This window comes from Mus caroli, unplaced genomic scaffold (genome assembly GCF_978045245.1).
Source record: "Mus caroli unplaced genomic scaffold, Mus_caroli_1 scaffold_2, whole genome shotgun sequence".
Classification (NCBI taxonomy): Eukaryota; Metazoa; Chordata; class Mammalia; order Rodentia; family Muridae; genus Mus; species Mus caroli.
Genome location: NW_028227257.1, coordinates 66,214,781 through 66,238,808, shown reverse-complemented (window position 1 = coordinate 66,238,808; position 24,028 = coordinate 66,214,781). Strand labels below are relative to the sequence as shown.

General features: G+C 38.2%; 1 long non-coding RNA gene across 1 annotated transcript in view; it reads right to left on the bottom strand.

Annotated features, from left to right (window-relative positions):
- Positions 1-3,703: 3,703 nt before the first annotated feature.
- LOC115029422 (uncharacterized) overlaps positions 3,704-24,028 on the bottom strand; it is a 40,384-nt gene continuing 20,059 nt past the window's right edge. Inside the window, exon 3 of the long non-coding RNA XR_003834996.1 lies at positions 3,704-3,910. This is a non-coding gene — a long non-coding RNA (uncharacterized LOC115029422). The remainder of the gene's footprint in view (positions 3,911-24,028) is intronic.

Here is a 24,028-nt window from a genome sequence, read left to right as displayed (position 1 = left end):
CCATTGCATACACTAGCAAGATTTTGCTGAAAGGACCCAGATATAGCTGTCTCTTGTGAGACTATGCCGGGGCCTAGCAAACACAGAAGTGGATGCTCACAGTCAGCTATTGGATGGATCACAGGGCTCCCAATGGAGGAGCTAGAGAAAGTACCCAAGGAGCTAAAGGGATCTGCAACCCTATAGGTGGAACAACATTATGAACTAACCAGTACCCTGGAGCTCTTGACTCTAGCTGCATATGTATCAAAAGATGGCCTAGTCGGCCATCACTGGAAAGAGAGGCCCATTGGTCGTGCAAACTTTATATTCCCCAGTACAGGGGAACACCAAGGCCAAAAAAATGGGAATGGGTGGGTAGGGAAGTGGGAGGGAGGGTATGGGGGACTTTTGGGATAACATTGGAAATGTAATTGAGGAAAATACGTAATAAAAATTATTAAAAATTAAAAAAAAAAAACGAGTGTATGAGCACTTCTGACTTAGAGGCTCTGAGTATATCCCTGAGCAGTTTTCAGACAAAGACAATAGCACACTCAGCTCTGACAGGAAACAGTGAGAGTTGTGGAAGACATTTTCATTGGCCAACAAATTCTATTAGGTGTGATCTGGCATGGATTTCGTTTCAATTGTTTTGCTAAAACCAGTATAAAGACTTTGGGACACTGGTTATTTACACTTAAGCTATGCTGTCATTATCCCAACTACAGTAGTTCTGTGAAGACATCATACTGAGGCCTGATGAGTTCTCAAAAAAAGTAAACATAGCATTACCGTATGTGTCAACAAACCCATTTCTGGGCACATAATCACAAGACCTGAAAGTGGGGATGTGTTCAGGAATGTGTTTATAACTGAGTTATTTATGGCAGCTGAAATAGGGGAATAGTTCAATATCCATTCATAAATGAAAGAAATACCAATGTGGAAATATCTAGAATGAATTATTCCTCAGTCAAGAGGGAAAAATTCAGACTCTCTCTAAGCTGAATGAGCGTGCAGTGCACACACAAAGGCAGATACTGTGTGAGCATGCGGGGTCACTTTTCTTTGACCGTTTTTTTTTCCTGCCACACTTTGAATCACCACTTCAACCACGTCCAGCGTCCACTGAGCAGCCTTCCCCATCATGTACATGTTGGATTGCTGTGGACATGAAACTTTTATCTAACATGTTTTTTTTTCTTTTTGTAGAAAGTTCTGTGAATTCTTTCATGCTCTCTAACACACTACTGAATTCAAAAGGCCCAGACTTTCCTTCTGAAAATTTCTAATTTTTTTCAGCATTTGAAGTATTATTTCTCTAAATGTCTTTGCCCTCTTCTTTTCCTATCAACAGCTCTAGTGATCTCCTCTCTTTTTGAGTCATTTTTTTCCTAAATACTCACTATAGTTATTATCACAAACAAGTTTTTTAAATCCAAAAATGAGCAGTTATTAAAAGTGGTAGATACCTGACATAGGAATACTAAGTGATCAATATGATCTTTTGTTTTAATTGACATATATTCATTGTACACAGTTTTGGGATTCATAAAGAAAATTTCCTTCCAGTATGTCATAGCCTTTACCATATTCAGTCCCCTATCCTCGTCTCTTACTGCCTCCCTTCCCCCGCTATGTTAGTATCATTCTTTTCCCTAGTCTCCCCCTGCTTCATGAAATCCATGGAAATCATTTTACATTTCTATAAACATCCTAAGACATTGATGAGAAACAATGCAATATTTTACTGAGATGACCGATTGTGACCTCCAGTTCTGCCCATTTTCCAACAAGTGACATGATTTCATTTTTTTGTGACCGAATAAAACTGTGGAAATTGCTTCCCTGTTCATGTGTTGATGGGTACTTTGTGTGATTTCAGATGTTTATTGCAGAAATATTCAGATTGTTTTTTTTCATTAAAGATTTTTCAGTATATTGCAAACCTTGTTTCAAAAAAAATACAAATAACTATCTGTATGAATTTATATTTGTAAAGTTCAAAAAATATCATCTGACTCATAATGTTATTATGATGGCTATTTTTGGTCATTAACTTGACTATATCTGGAATTAACTAAAACCCAAGTAGCTGGTTATGTTTATGAAGAATTTTCCCTAATTAAATCACTGAAAGTGTGAAGCCTCACCTCTGAGTCTTTTGGGGTGAAAGATCCACTTTAAATCTGGGCCAAACCTTCTGGTTGCAGTCGACATAGAGAGATGGAAGAATGAAGATTGCTCTCTTCTCTGTTTGCTCTCACTCTCGCTGACAAGAACATTCCCTCCCTGGCTTTAGAGCCTATTTCTTCAGGACTCTAGCACATACAGAAAACAAATGGAGACATCCAGCCTTAGGGCTGGACAGCCACGGGGTTCTTGAAAATTTTGTTGGTAGACAGCCATTGTTGGACTAGCTGGACCACACCCTTAAGCTATTCTAGTAAAAATCATATTATGTATATATTACATATATGTATATATTACAACTTCTGTTCCTCTAGAAAACCCTAATTGAACAACGTGATTTTCAATACAGAATATATATCGTGCATTTGACATGTAGAAATATTACACAAAGATTATCGGAGCTAAATGTGCAAAAGCTATATCTATTTCAGGGTACACAAAGAGTTATATAACCAAGATGCAAACTAGAGGGTCTTTGTGACCAAAACTTATCAGACTCGGTATAAGGCAGAAGGAAAATAGAACAATGGTGAGGTAGCTTCTCACCTCCATCTTTTGACAGATTTATGCAACAGATACATTTCCTGGTTAAAAAAAAATAAAAACCAATGAAACCTTAGGGAGAGTAGAAAGTATTCAGATTCAACACTGTTGAAACTGGCATTGTGTTGTGGGGGTTTGTAAATTTTTTGTTGTGATGTTCCTGAAGCACTGTAGCTACAGCTCCAGGATTCCGTTCCATGCTGCACAGAAGTTTTTGTTGTGTGCTGAGTTCTCGGGCTTCACTTCACCTTCCTGGTATAGTGTCTCATTGGGGTAGATGTTCCGGTAATTCCAGCGGAATGGGAGAGTCCGTAAGCTAATCAGTCAGCAAACAAGGTGACAGTTCTCATCCCTGCGTTTTGGAAACAAAGAGTAGGTGCCAACTTAAGATTCCTTGGGACTGGCTTCAAGAGCTGTTTTTGTTTCTGTTATGGATTGGAATAGAGGGAGACTCAGTTGTAGGACAAGCAACAAAATGGAACAAAAAAAAAACGATAAATAAAACACGAAGAGCTGGAATGACAGTATTAAAGAGGTAACATTTTCATGAGAGATTAAGTATGCTCCACAAAAGAAAAGTGTCCATATGAACTAAAAAGGAATCTACTATTTTGTCAGCTTTTCCTTTGTGATAGGCTTAAAAAATATTAATCTTAGACAAAATGAGTATAAATTCAGTATAGAAATATGTTTTTATTAATTTAAAGTTTTACCAGAGAAAAGGAGGCCTTGTTTTCTCTCTAAAGAATGTTTTCACATTTAATCTCAGTAGATAGCAGGATGGTCTAGTCAGAGTGTGAGTGACTCTTACAGCTGTAGCTATTAGAAATCCCTCACACTGTTCTTGAGCAGGTAATGATGGCCTGACATCGCTCTTTCCAAGTGGTTATTTGAAAATATCGCTGTCTTCTTTTGATATATTACTTTATTTATATCATGTTAAAAGATCTTCAGAAACATTTTTTTGTCATTAATGGACAAATTCCATCTTACAGATTGGTTGCCATTGGTGACCAGGAATAATTCTGATCAGATTAAATGATAACCATTTAAGAACACTCATTCAAGTATTAAATGCTAAGGGCTGTGCACTCTGAAAGCCGATGCATTTCCCAGGATCACTATCGCCATTTCCTCCATGGAAGACACTAAATGAGACCTCTGGTTGCAGGTGGCTCTTCTTTTAGCTAGGCTGGAAAAATAAAAGGACATAAAATTAGTGTATTATCTGAGAAATAGTTCTCTGGCTCTGTTAAGGATCAGTGCCAAGGCTATGAAATCACAGATCATCCTGGGCCCTGTTGAGGTTAGGGGAGGATTATCATAAAGAAATTATTAGAGGAGTAGATATGGGATGACTATTTAAGGAAACAAAATGTGACAAATGTTTCCTTTATCTGTGAAGTGTTTCTCAGAGAGGTAGAAGTTAATTTGTATTCTTACCAGAACTATTTTCTGTGCAGTTATAGTCATAAATAGATGCATTCTGTTTTCACAAGAGGGAATATGTGAAAGGCAGGTAGGTAGATGGATGGATAGACAGACAAGACAAGACAGACAGACAGACAGATGGCTGCTATTTAACGAAATAGCTCCAAAGATTGTAAGCCTCTTGAAGGCAAAAATCAGTTCACCTCACACTCCTTTATAAGAACCTTGGAGAAGATCCAGGTAAATGTTGCTATGTAATAAATGCCCAACGAACAACTTCAATGTGAACAGAGCAGTTTCCTAGTCTGGTAGAGAATCTATGCCCTCCACACATGCTTAGTTCCCAAATCACTTTGAGGCAGATTGCAACTTAAAATGTATTTTTAGGCAGAAAATTTATGGATGGTGCTGGGGTTGGCAGGCCAGCCCATAAAAGTCATTTTTAATGTAGGCTCTACATCTACAATGTAGGAGAAACATAATGTGTTTGAAGTGAACAAGGAGGACAGAAAAATAGTGCAGATATGAAAAACAAAGGGAAAAATAATAAAAATTAAAGACTCAGAGCTTTAGTGTCTCTGCTCTGAAAGAGACAGAGAGTCATGGATCAGAGGGGAAGGGCAGTACAGACGTTGCCAGGGAGAGGCTTACAGTCACAAAGAATTTGAAAACTATCATGTGGGTTTGTATGGGCACAGTGCATGTGTGTGTGTGCATGTGTTGTGTGTGTGTGTTTGTGTGTTTATGTAAAGGCACCTATGGGTGGCTAAGGGGTCCAGAAGAGGGGATTAACAACTGGAATTATAGGTGGTTTTCTGATGCCCAGGGTTGTTGCTGAGATGCCAACTGGGATCCTCTTCAAGATCAGAGTCATTTTTAGCCTCTCAAGGCCTCAAAGGAATGATTTTTTTTTTAAAATGTAGGCAATTTTCCTTTAGAGCATAATTTAATTTATTAATGATTAAGCTGTTAGTGGCATTCTTTTAATGCTCATCAGCTAAGGTTAAGGTGATATTTTTAAGGTGCTGAGTATTTTAGAGTGCAAAAGTGATTTGGTAAGAAGTTATGTGAACTAAATAAAGATGAGGCTTGGAATAAGCATGCCCAGAATCCACACAAAGGCCGGGCAGGTGTGATAGCCACCTGCAATCCCAGTACTAGAGAGGCAGAGAGAAGTAAGAGATTTCTGGGCAACTGGATAGCTAGACTCTGAGCTCTGGGTCCAAATGAGAGTCCCTGCCTCAGTAGATAGCCGGAGTGATGAGGAACCCAGAATGTCCACTGTTTCTACTCCTACCTGCACAAACGCACATGTGACCATGCTTCATGAACACCCAGGCGCAGGCAAAGAAAGGAAGAAATAAAGGAAGGGAGGGAAGAAGAAAGGGAAGGAGAGAAAAAATTCCACAGCTGAAAAACTTTCCCAACTGTCTGTTCCAGGTATCAATTGCAGACGGGTGAGCAGGTTAGTTGTCTGTTTCACTCCTCAGAAGGTTTTGGTGTTTGCATTGGTGGGATGATAGCTTGGTTGTATCTGAACTTGATTAGGAAATTGGTTCTTGTAGCTACAAGTTCCAGTTTGGATATGCTTAGCAAAAGATGCTTGGATTCTCTAAATCACTCATGTTTCCTTACAGAAGACTGGATTGAAGAAATGACCCTAGGTGAATTGTTTTTAAACTAGATAATTAAAAGTGCTCTCCTTTCATACTTGTGTCTCTAATAGTACATTAAAAAAATACCTTCTAAAAGGCACTTCCGTCTTCTGCAGGCAAACACTTTAAGGTGGTTGACTGTATAGTATAAAGATTGATTTTAAGTTTTGTAGTCTAAACATGAGGGCCATCAAGGACTACACACGTGACAAGCTTAGTTAAGATTGATTTTTTTTCTCCAACTAACCAGACCATAACTGCTTTGGATAACTGCTTTGGTCAATAATGTAGAAATAATGCAGAATAAAGAGAGTTAAATATTAAAGTTTTTTTTAAAAAATGTTGATATGTAGTTGGTTATTGTAAAAAGATTGTCATATACCTAAATTTATGATCTATCATTCAACAAAGATCTGCAAATCTTGAATTTAAAAATAAAATATACCTTTGGAACCAAGTGATTTGGATTTAAGGCCAACCTTGATTGAAATAAAATATTGCTATTTAGTCTTGTTTAACTTTGGACCCTAAATCTAATTTTCGCCTTCTGATCTCAGTAGCCTTTGACATGTGGAAAAGCACAGCACGATAACTCTTCTAGAAAGCAAACACATTTTCCTTTTACTGTGTGACTAGATCTTTATCTACCTGGGAGAAAGTGATAAAAATGACAGAAGGAGCAGGCCACTAAGGTGAAGGCAGAGACTCGCCACATTTTAAAAGTCAGCCATTTCACGTAAGCCAAGGACACAGAAATCCCCTTTTCTTGTCTCAAACTCAACGTTCATGTCCTCAGAAGCTTCTGGAAGGACTCCTTCCTCTCCCCTCCTCTGCCTGCACCCTGGATGTGAGCCAGACAGCATGGTACTGGATGGATTAGGCTGAAGCATGCAATGGCAATAATGTAGTAGTCCAGGAAGCTGGGGGGAATACGAGGAGATTCTTGGAGAGGTGTTAGTCTGTTTCTGTTACAGTGCGGGTATGAAATGTTCCCTGATTTATGTATGGAAGGCTTGATTCCCAAGTAGCTGTACTATTTGAAGGGCTTTTGGAAAATTTTGGAGTCGGGGTTCATTTGGAGGAAGTAGATAACTTGGATAGATGCCTTTAGGAGTCACATCTTATCCCATTCCCTCCCCTATTTGTCTGTTTCTGGGCAGTCTCATGTTGAATAGTCTCTGCTCCTACCATGGTGATGTGCTGCCTGCCACAGGCCAGACAGTGACTGTGGCCTGAACTCTCTGAAGACATGAGCCAGGGACTCCCTCTCTCCTATAATACTCTGCTCAGGGATTTGGTCAAAGTGGCATAAACCAACCATTTCTAGATTGAATCTAGACGAGTTCCAACAGTTGGCACTGCTGGTATGTGATGCTGGATATGAAGTTGGTTGCAGCTACTTATGGCATAAGATTTACCCAGGGGTGACTGTCAACTTGTTTTATAGGGTCCAGCTGGCTCCTTTATCAGGTGTCTTTCTTGACCTAGAATTCTTAGCTGGAAATTTCTCTAGGAAGAGTTATCAGTGAAGCAATCCTGTTCCTCTTTGATGTGTGAATACATTTCCCTCATTGACGTGTGCTGATTTTCAAGGCATGGGTGGGGTGCTGCTAAGAGAGTTGTGCTGCTAAGTAGTCTGCCGTATTTATTTAACTATTATTTAGTTATATTGATAACAATCTCACAGTTTTCCAGACAGGAGCTACAAAGGAATTGGCTATTAAGGCTCACATTCGACTACTATATGAAATAAGTTCTGTGGCATTAGATTTTAAACTAGCAATTTAATATTTCTGTTTATGTTTTTAATTTTATAAACATTAAGTCAACACTATTCTTGTTCATTTTAGAACCCCAAAACCCTAAACTACAGAATAACTCAGGTACCCTCTCTTCATGCACTAATTTCAATTCAATCAGTCTCTAGAGTCTGGAATCTCCAAAATGGTTGCAGTGCCAAATGCAGTGTCAGGATCATGTAGCCATGTTCCAGTGCTTGGTGCTACCAATGCTGACCTTCCTTTGATTTCTTTTCTCATGGGATAGTAATTAAGTGGAAAAGGACAGGTATAATTTGACATTTAATGATGACCATTGAATACATACATCCTGAGTGTGTTTTCATTTATTCTCTTTCATAGGAGGGATGACTTACTTTTGGGTTATTCAACTTAATGGAATTTTAAATAACAGGTTTTCCACAACACAAAAACACAGAGACTCTTGTGGGCCAAAAATAGTTCCATGTCTAAAGGTTTCTTCTCTTGGGTAGCATTTACTGGCCTCAGCCCATCTTTACACACAGAGAAACCTGGTTCTAAGTATAGATTCTCTATTTTAAAGCCTACAAATTATAAATAAATCTGAACTATGGAAACCCAAACAACTTTCAAAAATGTGACTACTTAACAGAGGCATTTGCATTCAGATCTTTCCCCAAATTAGATCCCTGGCACTCCTTCCTTGCTTCCTAGCATTGCTCGGGTGCCATATCTCTTTCCTAGCTGGGATGTTGCCAAGTTCAAGACTCTACTGCATAAAGAACTATTTACCAAGGCGAATGCGGTGCTTTCACCATGAAATAAACAGGAGCAGCCTGCCTTTAATATAGGTTTTGACACTAAGAAATGAGAAAAATTTGTCTTAGCTCCCTGTGTTGTGGCGTGCCATGAAAATACCTTTGCTATTTATTATAGTGCAATACCTTCTCCGGCTTCAAAAGCACACAACTTTCGTAGCATAGTTTTATTTTACCTTCTTATTTTACCCCCAGTGTGTTTGTATTGTCTTCCCCAAAGTAGGGTCTTAGTTCTTTATATGGCGTTTGTCAGTGGGACGTCCTTCCCATACGCATGCTCAAACTGCCTATATTTTATTCATGGTGTTATTGCCTTTCTGACTACCAAATAAGAATCCTATCATTTTGTCCATTCCTATATTTCATAAAACTCTTCCAACTTCTTGAGCTTTCTCAACTATACATTCCACTTTAGTACTTGCATCATTTTGTATCCTATGTAGTAGCCATTGCCAAACTTTAGTGAATTTGTAAGAAACACAAGGGAAATTCTGATTTCCTTATTATTGGTCTTAGTCTTAGGTTACTTAGTAGGTCTTAGGAAAGGCACAAGAAACCAAGTTTTAACATTAGGTGCAAGCCATACTGTATATACTGAGGGAATCTAATCTGCCATCTTTCATTTTTACTTAGACTTATAAACAGCTGCCAAACAAGGAATCCCAGATATTAAATCATGATCATCCATTCACTCATTCATTGCTTTAGCTACTTCTTGCAATCCAGTGTTGGATATGCAGTTACAATATGACAAGGAAGAAGAAGGAAGGACAAGGAATAGAACAAGGAAGAACATAATCATACAAATGAAAACCAAACCGAAATACCAGATAAGAGTGCTATGTGGGATGCTGTAAGAGTGATGTTCTAGCTCTTTTGTGCTAAACAGTGAACTATAAGCCATTCACAGACAAGAGAGAGTGATGGGGGAACAGCCTTAGTCAATAGTGAGCATTATCATCAAATGGGAAGCAGATTAGTCAACTGTGAGTGAATTAATATCTTGTTATTTATGCCTGCACAATAAACTTGGGAACTGTTAATCTGGTCACTGTCCGAGTTGGTAAGTGAGATCAGTGCTTCACTGTGGAGATTTTCTTGGAGTGATGGAGACCACAAGAGAAGCTAAAAGACGAATGAGCTTGTTTACTTTACTCTTCCCTTTCATACCACCACCCCATCTTTTCATCTTTTTTTGTGCTAGGTATTAGGAGTTTCTTTAAGAAGAATGTACCCCTAGCTTTAACAGTCTATATGGAAGAGAAGGCATGATGACCTTAGGCACCATTAGAATACAATGTACAGAGTAGAAGAAAGTCTGTGAAGTGATTAAAGGCGTAGAGACTCTGTTGCTCTACAAGGGTTGAGGAGGTCTTGCTGGGAAAAATGAACAGAAATTTGTTACATGGATAGAGCAGTATTTGGAACTGAAGAAAATATATGCAACATATATGATTATCTTTGTTCTAAAAACCACACTAGTAGTATTTCCTAGGACATTCTTATGTGGCTGGTACCATATTAACAATATGTCACATATGACATATTGCATATGTCAGCAAGATTTTGCTGAAAGAAGCCTGATATAGCTGTCTCGTGTGAGGCTATGCCAGTGCCTGGCAAATACAGAAGTGGATGCTTACAGTCATCTACTGGATGGAACACAAGGCTCCCAATGGAGGTGCTAGAGAAAGTACCCAAGGAGCTGAAGGGGTCTGCAACCCTATAGGTGGAACAACAATATGAACTAACCAGTACCCCCAGAGCTTGAGTCTCTAGCTGCATATGTAGCAGAAGATGGCCTAGTCAGCCATCATTGGGAAGAGAGGACCCTTGGTCTTGCAAACTTTATATGCTCCAGTACAGGGGAGCGCCAGGACCAAGAAGTGGGAGTAGGTGGTTAGGGGAGTGGGCAGGGTGGGGGAGGGTATAGGGGACCTTTGGGATAGCATTTGAAATGTAAATGAAGAAAATATCTAATAAAAAAAAGAAAAAAAGTTTTTCATGCTTAAATGTGTTTGTGGATGATGATTCTACACAAAGGCTATTGGGTTTTCCAATTTTCTCAGGAAGTGTGTTCCAGGTAGTTAGGGACTGTGTGCCAATGGTGTACTATATGCTTGCTAAGTTGTGTGCACTTCGCTGTATTGGGACCTGAAAGGTGTGGTGGAGGCTAGAACCCCCATGAAGGGTTTAAGGAACATTAAATTGCCTCATTTGAAGGAAAACGTGTCTCTTCTCTCTCTATCACTCATGTTAAATAGATGTCATGTGAAGAATTTTAAACACCACACAAACTTTTATACAGATTGAGTAAAAATAAGGTTAAAAGAAAAAAAAAGAGTAAGCAGAAAATGAAATTGGGTTAGGACTGAGATCATCAGACAAGACATCTTTGAATCTTGGCAGATCTTGGAGATAGTTTACATCTTTCTATAACATCTAGGTGATAGAAGTGCTTTTGTTTTAGTTCTTATACCACAGCTGATGCAATTTTAAATGAAAAAAAATATGCAAAGGAGATGCAATCAGCTCCTCCTGTTAGTCAGACTTACTCCTAATAAATCACGCAGATGATGTCTATTTTAATAGCTCCATTGCCTGGAGGTTTCTAGGAAGGCTTAAGGAATCTATGTGACTCTAAGTAAACAAGTTAACCAATGGGTCGTCTTGTTATTTTTAAAGCAATTAAAAGACATAATCACCTAACAAATGCATTAGCTTGGGTTGTTAAAAGTCTGACGGGTAGTCCTTTTTTTGACAGTGATTAGCTTGTAGATGTGGGGGGTAAGCTGTTCAGGCTACTGTAAGTTTGTAACATGTAAATTGCCACAAACAAAGGATCTCTATTATTATGGGAGTTTTAATTAAGTATATTCAGGTGTCTGTGTAAGATTACTTAACAGGTCTGTGAACAAAGCTTAGTTGGTAAAGTGCTTCCTTCCAAAGCCCAAAGCTTTGGGCTTGATCCCCCATTTTTCATGGATTGATGATAATTTAGTATGAACAACTTGGGCTATATTAAGAGATTCTTCCAACCTGTAGTAAATTGTAGTGTCAGTAATCTGATTTTCCCTATACAGAGTAATGGAGAAGATGCTCTATGTTGAGTTCATGTTTCTCAGAACATAACCAATCCCTGTGTACAGAGGCAAAAGTTAATAAAAGCTGCACATAATCTAGAAATGCTCCCGGGAGCTTTGTCAATGGAGTCTTAAAAACCAAGAGAGTGTGGAGAGAGTCTATAGCTGTACTGTCAGGTCTAAAGGCTACCAGTTCCTCACAAGGAGGCTGTCTGAGTAACAAAGGCTAATAATTGGCTAGGGACGTGAGCTGTGTGTGATTCAGTTGAGCTATAAACCGCTCTAGCAACTCTGTGATTTGGGGCAGTAGAAGGTGAGCCCTCTTGAAAGTGGAATGTGACAGATTCCTACATGAAGGTACCATGTCCAGAGTCAGTAAAAAGTTTATAACAAGCCATTAAAAGGACAGAAAACAGAATAGTCATGGAATAACTCCAAGGGCAACAGTATCACTGCTAGACTTTTTCTTGTCAGCAGTATAGGATGAAGCCCCAATCCATAGAAGTTAAGATAGTAAACTATGCTAAAGGTGGTAAGAATAGCTGTCTACCCACCAGTTGGTCCCTTCAACTCACCTCGTTCTCAACATATACTTCCAATCTATCTAAAATGCTCAGAGTCTTTCCCTGGGTCTTGAAGACCTTGCCACTCAAACTTTAGCAATAAACGACGGAAGATTAAATACGTGAAGACATTAGAGGCCATTAGGATAGAACTTATAAAGCAGAATAAGGTTTGTCATAATGAAATCTAATGGCATGATTCTGAGACTCTGGCCTTTTCATGAATTTTACTGTTACCAGGTTTTTTTTTTTTTTGAGTTAATAAAACATATTAAGCTGTGTAAGATTTAAATTTTACAAAGCCATAACAACATTTTCACTGGGTGTTTTTAAAGCCACGTGAAAAAAAATCTCATCAAAGTATGTACTTGGAAAGTAAAAATTGCTGTGAGACTTTTATATTTTTATATTTTATATTTTTATTTCGATAAAGCTGTTTTAAAATTGCCCCACTCACTGGAAAGGATCACCCTCAAGTTACAGAGGCAAAGACTTACCTTCTTCTTATTGAACCGAGAGAGTGAGTGTCTATGTCGTTGGTTGTGTTTGAAAGCCTCTTCTGTTCTACGCTGAGCTCTTTGCCTCCTTAGTCCAGTCAATTATACTTCATGTGGGCATGCTAGCTATGTCTATGAGTGACAGAAGATAACATAGTCCCTTACCACCTGCTAAAATACCCTTTCTAAGGAAGGTCAGAATCTTGGAAAGTCTGCCAACTGTCTCCTAGTATACGGCCATAGGTAAAGTTGTGACTAGATTTCCCCAATGTACTGTGACTCAATTTATTAGATAAATGAGTCTCTCAGAAAATTTCATTTAAACTGACAAATTTATCTCTGATAGAATGCTCCACAGGGGTACGGTCCTTATTTTTCATCACTTTCAGGTTTCCACCGATGTCTGGAGGAACTAAAGGTATTTAGCCTCAGGGTGACATATGAACCAATTTCAAATGTTTTGTGGACTGTTATGCAGAGCGCTATTACACTTGTCTTCCAAAGCCACGCATACGAAACAAAAACTAGACAGTCATGGCTACCAAAAGATGGAAAATACTGTTTCAGAGGGCATGGCCTCTAATCCCCTCCCCAAGAGATAATTAATCTCTTGGCATTTTTCAGGAAGGTGTGTGTCAGAGAGGAGTTGGAATAGACTCCAAGGGGAAAACTCACCACCCTAAAGCCTCTAACTATCAGCAATGACTACACCAAATATTTGTTTTGCACTCAATTTTGCACAATATATGAGAGGCATTTTGGGGGGGGGCAAATACATGCTGATCTTTTCATAAGCTAGAATTTGCCTTATTTTCATCTCCTTTTAAATATCTCAATGGGAATGAAAATAGAAATTTTCTAAGAGGCTAAATTCTAATAAGGTTGTAATTGAGTTTGGCATGATTTTTGTCATCAAGACATAGTTTTGGGTTATGTACAGCCCTAAATTTCTTGTCTTATCTCTTACTGGGCAAGGTTTAATTTACAAAACTTCATACACTAAAAAAGGAATAATCTGTTCAACACCTACCTTTAGGAATTATTAATTGATTATTAGTTTTACACAAATATATGTGTACATATACTATGTATTATGTATGTGCAGATGTACATACATACAACTTACTAATCAAAAAGGAGGGTATCAATCTGGGAGTATTGGATCATGGGAAGGGTCAAGGGAGAATAGCTGGAAGGAACTGGAAGAGGGAAAGACAGAATAGAAAACATGTATTTTATTTCAGTTAAAACATATTATTATTTCTCACAAATTATTTCATCAAATAGTAATAAATTTAAAGAATTATTAATTGATAGGACAGAATAATATTTCTGTAATGATGTGCATATCCTCTGGAACTTGTGGACATGGTGAACGATGTGATTAGTAAAAACTAAGGTTAGAAGTGGCATCAAAGTTGCTAATCAATTGCCTTTAGGATGCAAAGAGTCTCCCTAGCCTCCAGGTCAGAATATACCAACCAGCTACATGAGTCCTTGTGTGTTCTCCTGGGAGGCTGAAGAGAGAGAACCATACAGGTGACAATGCAGGTACAAATGACACTGCTTGGTTCTGTGTCCTAAAGAGGTGAGCCCTAAGCCAAGGAATGTGGAAATCTTACAGAAGTTGGAAAAGGCAAAGATAAGACCTCTCCTCTAAACCCACTAATGAATGCTAGTCCACCGACACTTATTTCAGCTCAAGGAAACATATTTTGGGCTTCAGGTCTACAGAAATGGCAGAGAATAAACTTGTATTGTTTTAAGCTGTTAAATATGTGGGAATTTTACAGAAAGAGCTGACTTATCCCTACTATTACAGATAGACAGTTCTTTGGATCATTTTTAGGTGAGAGGAATATCTATAAAATTAGAAAGACGTGGCTTAATTTGTCAGGCTTCAGCTATGATGGAGATATGTCTAATAGCCATAAGTGAGATTTGAATCCATGCTACCAAAAGCCAAACAGATTACTGAAATTGCTACTTTTACTATTGCTAACAATTGCTTATGTGATTGAAACCATGGCCCTCGTCTCTTGGCACCATTGTATTTTTTACTGCTTATCTCTAGTTCTTAAATTTCAAACAAGAATGTATAGCTTACTTTAATGTACACACTGTGATTTATCTTATAGGCTTTCTGTTATATTCTATTTATGATCCAGGTTTAACAAGAAAGGCAAATATTTGGGGAGAGAAAACAGGGCTTCTACCAAAACTGGTGAGATTATTTATAGTGATGGAGATGTTGTTCTTTCAAGAAAACCAATTAAAATCTATAATCATCCTTTCAAATCATTCTTTAAATTCCCATTTATATTCATAGTTTCTTTTTCTCCCCTCATCTTTATAAATAATGTATTTAATCAGAGTCCAAAAACCAATAATCCAACCAAAGAATGACCTCTGCAAATATATGAAAAAAAAACCCAAAAAACCAAAAAACCAAAATAAAATCCAAACAATTATCAAGAGTCATTTTGAAAAATCAACACAAAAGATTTAAATAACATTCCTCATATTCTATATTTCGGTCTGACTAGTATTGAAACAAGAGACAAAAGAGCAACGTCTTTGATGACTAATGTTCTGTATTCTTGTGGACTACCTATTTAAGTGTGAAGCCCTCCTTTTCTTCAATATAAGCCCTATGACTTGGCATCTGAAATGAAGTTCTAAATGCCCTCATCAGAGGTAGATGAGATTAGGTGCTTTGCAGGCACAGATTATATTCTTTGGAAAGTTGCAGGAAAAATTCCATAACTGTATTTACTTATTTTGAAAGTGTTAGGTCCAGGTGTGATGGAACAGAACTTTCATATCAGAACTCAGGAGGAGTTGAGGTTGAGGCAGGGGGATTTCAGGTTCCATGCTAGCTTGTGTTCCAGAGAAATTTCCAGGCAATTTTGAGCTATGTAGTGAGACACTGGGGGTGGGGGTGGGGTGGGGGTGGGGTAGAGGGAGAGGGAGAAGTTGGGGAAATGACTACACATATGGCATAAACTTCTACATATAAGCACACATTAAAAGACAAAAATCAATGAAGTATGTATTCAATTTCACATTTTACTTAAAACAATTATTTTCAGAAATTCACTCTTTATAAATACTATGAAAAACTTAGATGTATAAGAACCAGGGTAATCTGTAAGGCTCCCGTGATGGCCAATTTCCTGTTTCCACTTGGCTAGACAATGATGCTCAGTTGTTTGGTCAAAAATAGTCATGACATTGATGTAGCAAGTTTTAAATATGATTAACACTTGTATCCAGTAAACTCAGTAAAATATGTTCCTTTCCATAATGTGGCAGAGACACATCCTACCAGCCAGTGTTCTGAGCAAAAAGATAAGCCCCATAACTGAACAGAGACATCAATTTTGCCAGAGAGTTCCACAGGCAGGCCTTCCCTTAAAACTGCCTTTTCTGGACTGCAATGCCAGCTGGCACTGAATGCTTTAGTCTGCTGTAATCATGTGACCTCTTTCTGTCTCTCTGTCTCTCTGTGTATCTGCCTCTGTCTGTCTCTCCTTTACTCTCTTTCCTTTTGTGTGTATGTCTACCTCTCTCTGTTTTTCTCTCTGAGTCTTCTTTATATCTGTCTCCTTGTCTCTCTCTGTATATCTCTGTCTCTCTCTCTGTCTCTGTCTTTGTTTGTTTGTCTCTGTGTCTCTCTTTCTGTCTATCTATCTCTCTTTGTTTATCTTCCTCGGGTTTGTTTTTCAAGACTCCACAATCTTGTAGTTTCTGAGTTATTTTGCATAAGCTTTATTTTTGTAAAAAACCCAATAAGTAAAGAGTCCTATAGACATTCTAAGTCAGTGTGTGCATGTTTTGTTTGGTGTTTCATGTGTGTGCTTGCATGTGAAGGTCATATAACAACCTTTGGTGTTGCTTCTTAGGGGCAGTCCAACTTGCTTTTCATTGACATGGAATTTGTCAAGTAGACTAGTCCACCACGGCCTGATGATTCATCTGTCTATGCCTATTCTGTTTGGGATTATAAATAGTTTTATAGACAGTCTATCTCATGTCTAACATTTCTGGCCTTTTCACATGACTTCTAAGAATTTGAACTCTGGTCCTTGCACTTGTCTGACAAGTGCTTTTCTGGACAAGCCATCCCTCAGGATTTCTGACTCTTTTTAACTCCCTCTTTAGTGACAACACCACTGTGTTTTAGTTTTTAAGTGTGTTCATTGGTGACTATTTTTCAATCATGCTCTAGTCAATGACATTTAAACAAAATTGCTGTAACTGTTGTTAAAATAAGCTCAATGACTTTGGATCAAGTCTATTCTTTTTCCTTTTTTATTAGATATTTTCTTTATTTACATTTCAAATATTATTCCCTTTCCTTGTTTCCCCTCCAAAAATCCCCTATCTCCTTCTCCCTCACCCTGCTCCCAAACCCACCCATTCCCATTCCCAGTTCTGGCATTCCCCTATACTGGGGCATAGAACCTTCACAGGACCTAGGGCCTCTCCTCCCACTGATGACCTACTAGGCCATCCTCAACTACATATACAGCTAGAGCCATATGTCCCATCATGTGTTTTCTTTGATTGGTGGTTTAGTTCCAAGGAGCTCTGTGGGTACTGGTTAGTTCCTATTGATGTTCCTACTATGGGGCTTCAGACCCCTTCAGCAGCTTGGGTACTTTCTCTAGCTGCTTCATTGGGGACCTTGTGCTTCATTCAGTGGATGATTGTGAGCATCCACTTCTGTATTTTCCAGGCACTGACAAAGGTCCTCAGGAGACAGCTATATCAGGCTCCTGTTAGCAGGCTCTTGTTGGCATCTGCCATAGTGTCTGGGTTTAGTGGTTGTTTATGGGATGGATCCCCAAGTGGGGCAGTCTCTGGATGGTCGTTCCTTCAGTCTCTGCTCTGAACTTAGTCTCTGTAACTCCTTCCATGGGTGTTTTGTTCACCCTTCTAAGAAGGATTCTGAGCTTCTGGGCTAATATCCACTTATCAATGAGTGCATATCATATGTGTTCTTTTGTGATTGGGTTACCTCATTCAAGATGATATACTCCAGATCCATCCATTTGTCTAAGAATTTCATAAACTCATTGTTTTTAATAGCTGAGTAGTACTCCATTGTGTAAATGTACCACATTTTCTGTATCCATTCCTCTGTTGAGGGACATCTGGGTTCTTTCAGGCTTCTGGCTATTATAAATAAGGCTGCTATGAATATAGTAGAGCATATATATATCCTTATATGTCCTTATAACATGTTAGAGCATCTTATTGGTATACGCCCAGGAGTGGTATTGCTGGATTTTCCAGTAGAACTATGCCCAGTTTTCTGAGCAACTCACATACTGATTTCCAGAGTGGTTGTACCAGCAATGGAGGAGTGTTCCTCTTTCTCCACATCCTCGCCAACATCTGCTATAATCTGAGTTTTTGATCTTAGCCATTCTGACTGGTGTGAGGTGGAATCTCAGGGTTGTTTTGATTTGCATTTTCTTGATAATTAAGGATGTTGAACATTTTTTTTAGGTGCATGTCAGCCATTAGGTATTTCTCAGTTGAGAATTATTTCTTTAGCTCAGTACCCCATGTTTTAATAGGGTTATTTGGTTTTCTGAAGTCCAACTTCTTGAGTTCTTCATATATATTGGATATTAGCCTCCTATCACATTTAGGATTGGTAAAAATCTTTTCCTAATCTGTTGGCTGCCTTTTGGTCTTAATGACAGTGCCCTTTGCCTTACAGAAGCTTTGCAATTTTATGAGGTCCCATTTGTTGATTCTTGATCTTAGAGCACAAGCCATTGGTGACCTGTTCAGGAATTTTTCCCCTGTGCCCATATTTTCGAGGCTCTTCCCCACTTTCGCCTCTATAAGTTTCAGTGTCTCTGGTTTTATGTGGAATTCTTTGATAAGAATGGATCACCAAACACAGACACTACTGCATATGCCAGCAAGATTTTGCTGAAAGGACCCTTATATAGCTGTCTCTTGTGAGGCTATGCCACTGCCTGGCAAATACAGAAGTGGATGCTCACAGTCAGCTATTGGATGGAACATAGGGCCCCCAATGGAGGAGCTAGAGAAAGTACCCAAGGAGCTGAAGGGGTCTGCAACCCTATAGGTGGAACAACAATATGAACTAACCAGTACCCCCAGAGCTCATGTCTCTAGCTTCCTATGTATCAGAAGATGACCTAGTCGGCCATCATTGGGAAGAGAGGCCCCTTGGTATTGCAAACTTTGTATGCCCCAGTACAGCCAGGGCCAAGAAGTGGGAGTGAGTAGGTAGGGGAGCAGGGCAGGGGGAAGGTATAGGGTCCTTCGGGATAGCATTTGAAATGTAAATGAAGAAAATATCTAATAAATTTTTTTTTTAAAAGGAAAAAAAAAAAAGAATGGATCAATTTGCATTCTTCTACATGTGGTTGTCAGTTGACCCAGAACCATTTGTTGAAGATGATGTCTTCTTTCCACTGGATAGTTTTAGGTCCTTTGTCAAAGATCAAGTGACCATAGGTGAGTGGATTCATTTCTGGGTCTTCAATTCTGTTCCATTGATCTACCTGTCTGTCACTGTTCCAGTACCATGAAGTTTTTATCACAATTGCTCTGTAGTACAGCTTGAGGTCGGGGATGGTGATTCCACCAGAGGTTGTTTTATTGTTGAGAATAGTTTTTGCTATCTTAGGTTTTTTATTTTTCCCGATGAATTTTCAAATTACCCTTTCTAACTCTGTGAAGAATTTATTTGGAATTTTGATGGGGATTGCATTGAATCTGTAGATTGCTTTTGGCAAATAGCCATTTTAATCCTGCCCATCTATGAGCATGGGAGATCTTTGCATCTCCTGAGATCTTCTTTGATTTCTTTCTTCAAAGACTTGAGGTTCTTATTATACAGATCTTTTACTTCTTTAGTTAGAATCACACCAAGGTATTTTATATTATTTGTGACTATTTTGAAGGGTGTTGTTTCCCTAATTTCTTTCTCATCCTGTTTATCCTTATTGTAGAGAAAGACCACTGATTTGTTTGAGTTAATTTTATATTCAGTTACTGCACTGAAGCTCTTTATCAGGTTTAGGAGTTCTCTGGTGGAATTTCTAGGGTCACTTATATATACTATCATATCATCTGCAAATAGTGATATTTTGAGTTCTTCCTTTCTAATTTGTATCCCCTTGATCTCCTTTTGTTTTCGAACTGCTCTAGCTAGGACTTCAAGTACTATATTGAATAGGTAGGGAGAAAGTGGACAGTCTTGTCTAGTCCCTGATTTTAGTGGGATTTCTTCAAGTTTCTCTCCATTTAGTTTGATGAGGGCTACTGGTTTGCTGTATATTTCAGGATGAAGTCTATTTTAAGTCTCGCTTTGTCTTCTATAAAATAAGACATTTTAATAATATTTAGGATAAAGTTGTATTGGCATCTTCTTTAGGCTCAAAGTGGAATTTTTGACTAAAACCCTACAAAAGCTTTGGGAATAGCCAGATAATTAAATGCAAAGCAAGCCATGATCAGGAGGCCTAGGTTCTTTCAAGGTTAATAATCCAAATTAATATGGAAGGCATACAGATTGATATGGAAGGGACTTTCAAAGAGCAAAACTGAAAATATTGCAAGTCTAAAACTCTGGTTGATTCTAAGGAATTTACCCCTTATGTAGTTTGGGATTCAGATTATTGTCTTTATAAGCATGTTCCTTTTTACCGAATTAACTGTGTCCTCTATCATCTGACATAATAAACGAAAGTCATTTCTCTTAAATGTATCAACAGCTCAAGGAAAAAACAAGTTTTCTCCCTAGGGCTGGGGGAGGACTTTGACTTTGCACTTTAAAATCATTGCTCTGTTCCAAGAGGATATTAGGATCATTTGACTGACAACAGGAAAAATTTTCCTGGCAGAGAAGGAGGCCAGAGGAGATTCATATGCAGACAAAATTTTAACTATCGGCTTGTTTGTATCTCCCGTGTCTACTCTAATATGCCAAGCTGGGATAAATCAAATCGGCTCTAAAAAATGATAGATAAAACTGTTATTTTGCAATAATTCTGGAGTTTTGCAGACTATCTATCTTAAACATGCCTTTTTCTCCTAGTGTTATTTATTACCAGATAAAGATAAACAGCTATTTCAATATACTCAGAAAAACTCCTCCAAAACTCTGCATTTTAAGTGTTATAAAGATATGACAGTTTTGTTTAAGTGCCAGTGTGAGGTTAAAGAGACTAAGCCACACAGAGAGATGTGTAAAAGCTGTTGGAAACCAGGATGGTGAGCAAGTCAGATGATGTAGTTTAGTGCTTGGTGGATGGGTCCCTTTTTCAGGTGACCATATTCACAGGGGTCATCAGACCCCAAGTGTCCTGGCACAGCAACTAGAGCAAGCGTTTATACAGTTTGTTTTTCAGATACTCAGGGCTGGCCATCTGTCATGTGTATAGGAACTGGCTCCAGGCACAACTATAGAGGGCACAGCACACATGGGTGGACATCAGGAAGCAAAGCTTGGAGCCTTCAAGATGGATTCCAGATTAGGCTTTATAGCAACTTTAGAACTGTTCAGTTCTTTTCTGGGTTTCTCAATGGTGATCACGTCCACATGAAAATGTGCAGAACAACGTTCGTAGATTTTACTTGTGATACAGATTCCAATCTGTATGGTAATGTTTGTTGAGAAGTGCAGGACCTCTTTATTTCCGTGTGTAAGAGGAACAGATGGGAATTGGAGAGTTGGTTCAGCTGTTAGGAGAACTGGCTGCCCTTGCAGAGGACCAGGTTCAGCTCCCAGTACCCACGCAGTTGCTCACAACTCTTGTTAGCTTCAGTTCCTAATGTATGTTTTAGGGTAGAAGTACCTTTATAATTTTTTGGTCTCAGTTTAATTATAACTATTATTTTATTATCTTGGAATATTTTCTCCAAAAAATCACTATTCTTTATTTTCTTTAATGTTTAATATTTGATAGGAGAACTATCTTTTGTTTTATGCATTTCAGTTTTTTTTGTAGATTTCTCTCTCTGTTTTTCTGTTTTTTAACTCTCAAATATCAGATTGGTTTATTTTAAACCTTAAGTGATAAACAAAACAATTTCACAGTTATTTATCTATGTTGGGTACACCATACTAATATACTAGGAGTCTGAAAGATGATTCATTAGCCTGGTTAAAAATGAACTAAAAATGATTTACATCTTAAAAATACTAAGGAATTGTAGTAATTATATCCAGTAATTTCTAGCTTGCCTTTTGCTTGCTTGGTATAAATGTAAATTTTAGAGATTATGATGCTAAGATTTTAGTTGATATCTGACTACAGGGAACATAATTGTGTCTTACTCTTGTTCATTCTCTAGGAGGTGTCTCTTCAGACTGTTCAATACTCTGCTGTTACAGTCTGTCTGCTAATCTGTGTTTAAGGACAGCTCCAATTAACTCTAGAAAAATCAAAATGGGACTAACACTCTTTTTTTCCCCCCAGAGGAATAATGTACAGCAAATATAGTGGTGTCCCATTTAACAAATAAATTCTCTAAAATGCTAAACAGAGCTTATTTCCACTGTGGAGGAAGCATGTATGTGAAACTCACTATACCACACGAGGACGATCTTGACTTATATTAGTCTATTTATTCCTCTAGCAAAGCTAGGAATGGGCACAGTGTTATCAGATACAGGTTAATGATGCTGATAAGAAAACAGAGTAGGAGGAAGGTTAGGAGCTTTTCAAAAGTCATACAACTCAAGTCACAAAGCTGGTATTTGAAATCAAGCAGTTTACCTGCATAAGCCCTTCTTCTCAGCCACAGCACGGCCCACAGTTACTCTACTGCCTTGCATACTTGATCATTTGTCTATGTATAGAGCATAATGTCCTGCAGACAGGGAATATGAAAATACGCATGAGACAGTTTCTGCTTTTAGATCCCTAAGTTGGAAAGAGAAGAGCAGTATAAGATTGTAAACAACATTAGGCTGCAGATTCTGGAATGAAAGTAATTCAGACGAGTTCTCTAGAAATTGTAATGTACTGCGGTCTTGATAGTCCATAGAATTTGGAATGAGTTCACATATCTTGATTTTTGAGACATTTGGCCCAAAGATCAAGGGCTTTTTATGCTCTGCAATAGTCATCTGAAATACGAATAGCTTAAAAATGTATCTCAAACTCACTCAGACAGATGGTCTGAAATAATTTGAATCATCTGTGGTCATAGTGAGCACTTGATTAACCCTCAGCAGGTAAGTGAGACTTCCTAATACAAAACAAAGGGATTCAAAACTGCTGTCATTGTGCCATAAACAGAAGAATTACAGTGAGTGGGTAATTCAGAAGATGCTGTCTCAGTGCCTTTAAAAGTGGGACATGTAATGCCTTGGGCTGCAAACAATTAGTCCTGCGTGTCACAGAAGCTTGGGAGTGACAACACCCTTTGACAGCTCTGAACGATGAGCCTGTGCCCAGGAGAACAGCATCCAGGAACTGCCTTGATTTTATACTTCTCTTTGTTTAAGGCAACCAACACTTCAGTGATATAGTGTACTCCAGGGTTCTATTTATCTGTTCTTACTGTAATGCAATTGTTTCAGAAGAAATAATGGGTAAGTTAAATAACATGGCCAATGGCACCCCAGGATAAATAAGAATATGGGAAATTTTAAATTGCTAAAACCTCCATAATTTATGTCTGCCATCTCTTTCAAGTTAAGAAGTGATTGGAATTTTCTTCTCCTTATCTTACACACTGTATAAACTATATTTTGTACCCTGGCTCCCATTTTTATCTAATTATAGTTCATTCTTTAAATTACTTGTTTGTAGAAAACATCAGTTACTTAACACTAACGCATTTCACAACTTTGTTTAATTGATAAGGCTTGAAGCCTGAGATCATTATTTTCTGTCTTCTCAATTGTTCAAATCTAGAGAACCTGAAGTTTTTCCTTTCTCCCCTTCACAGCTAATTTGTATCTTATCTCAATCATACCTCTCAAATAACTCACAAACGTGTATAGTTCATTAAGTCTAATGATTTTTCAGACTCAGGGGCATGTGTATTCTGACTGAAGGTAAACTCTGGTGTTCCGACTCCTGATTCATCCATCTCTCTGATGGATAAGACTCAGAATGGGAGATTTCTTGCAATTCTGATTTCTCTTTTTGCAGTAAACAATTATATAATAAAAGATCCACAGTTCATTGCAAATGTTAGAGGGAAAGTGGAGAAATCACAACCCATCGTAATGTGTTCAAAATATTGATATCTGTGAGAACTGACTCTGCAGCCACAATTCTGCTGTAGTAAAGAATCTCCCTGAATGCCCACCAGGTCATGTTCTTGACCCATGCTAAGGGTCTTCCTGATGTTACCTCCCCAGGAATATGGTGGTAGCAAGCCTTTCTTTCTTCCCCTCCTGATGTCTTGCCCTTTCCTTTCTGACCATAAGTATCTTCATATTTCTAACATAAGAATAAACAAAGCAAGTATTGATTTTTTTTTAAAAAAA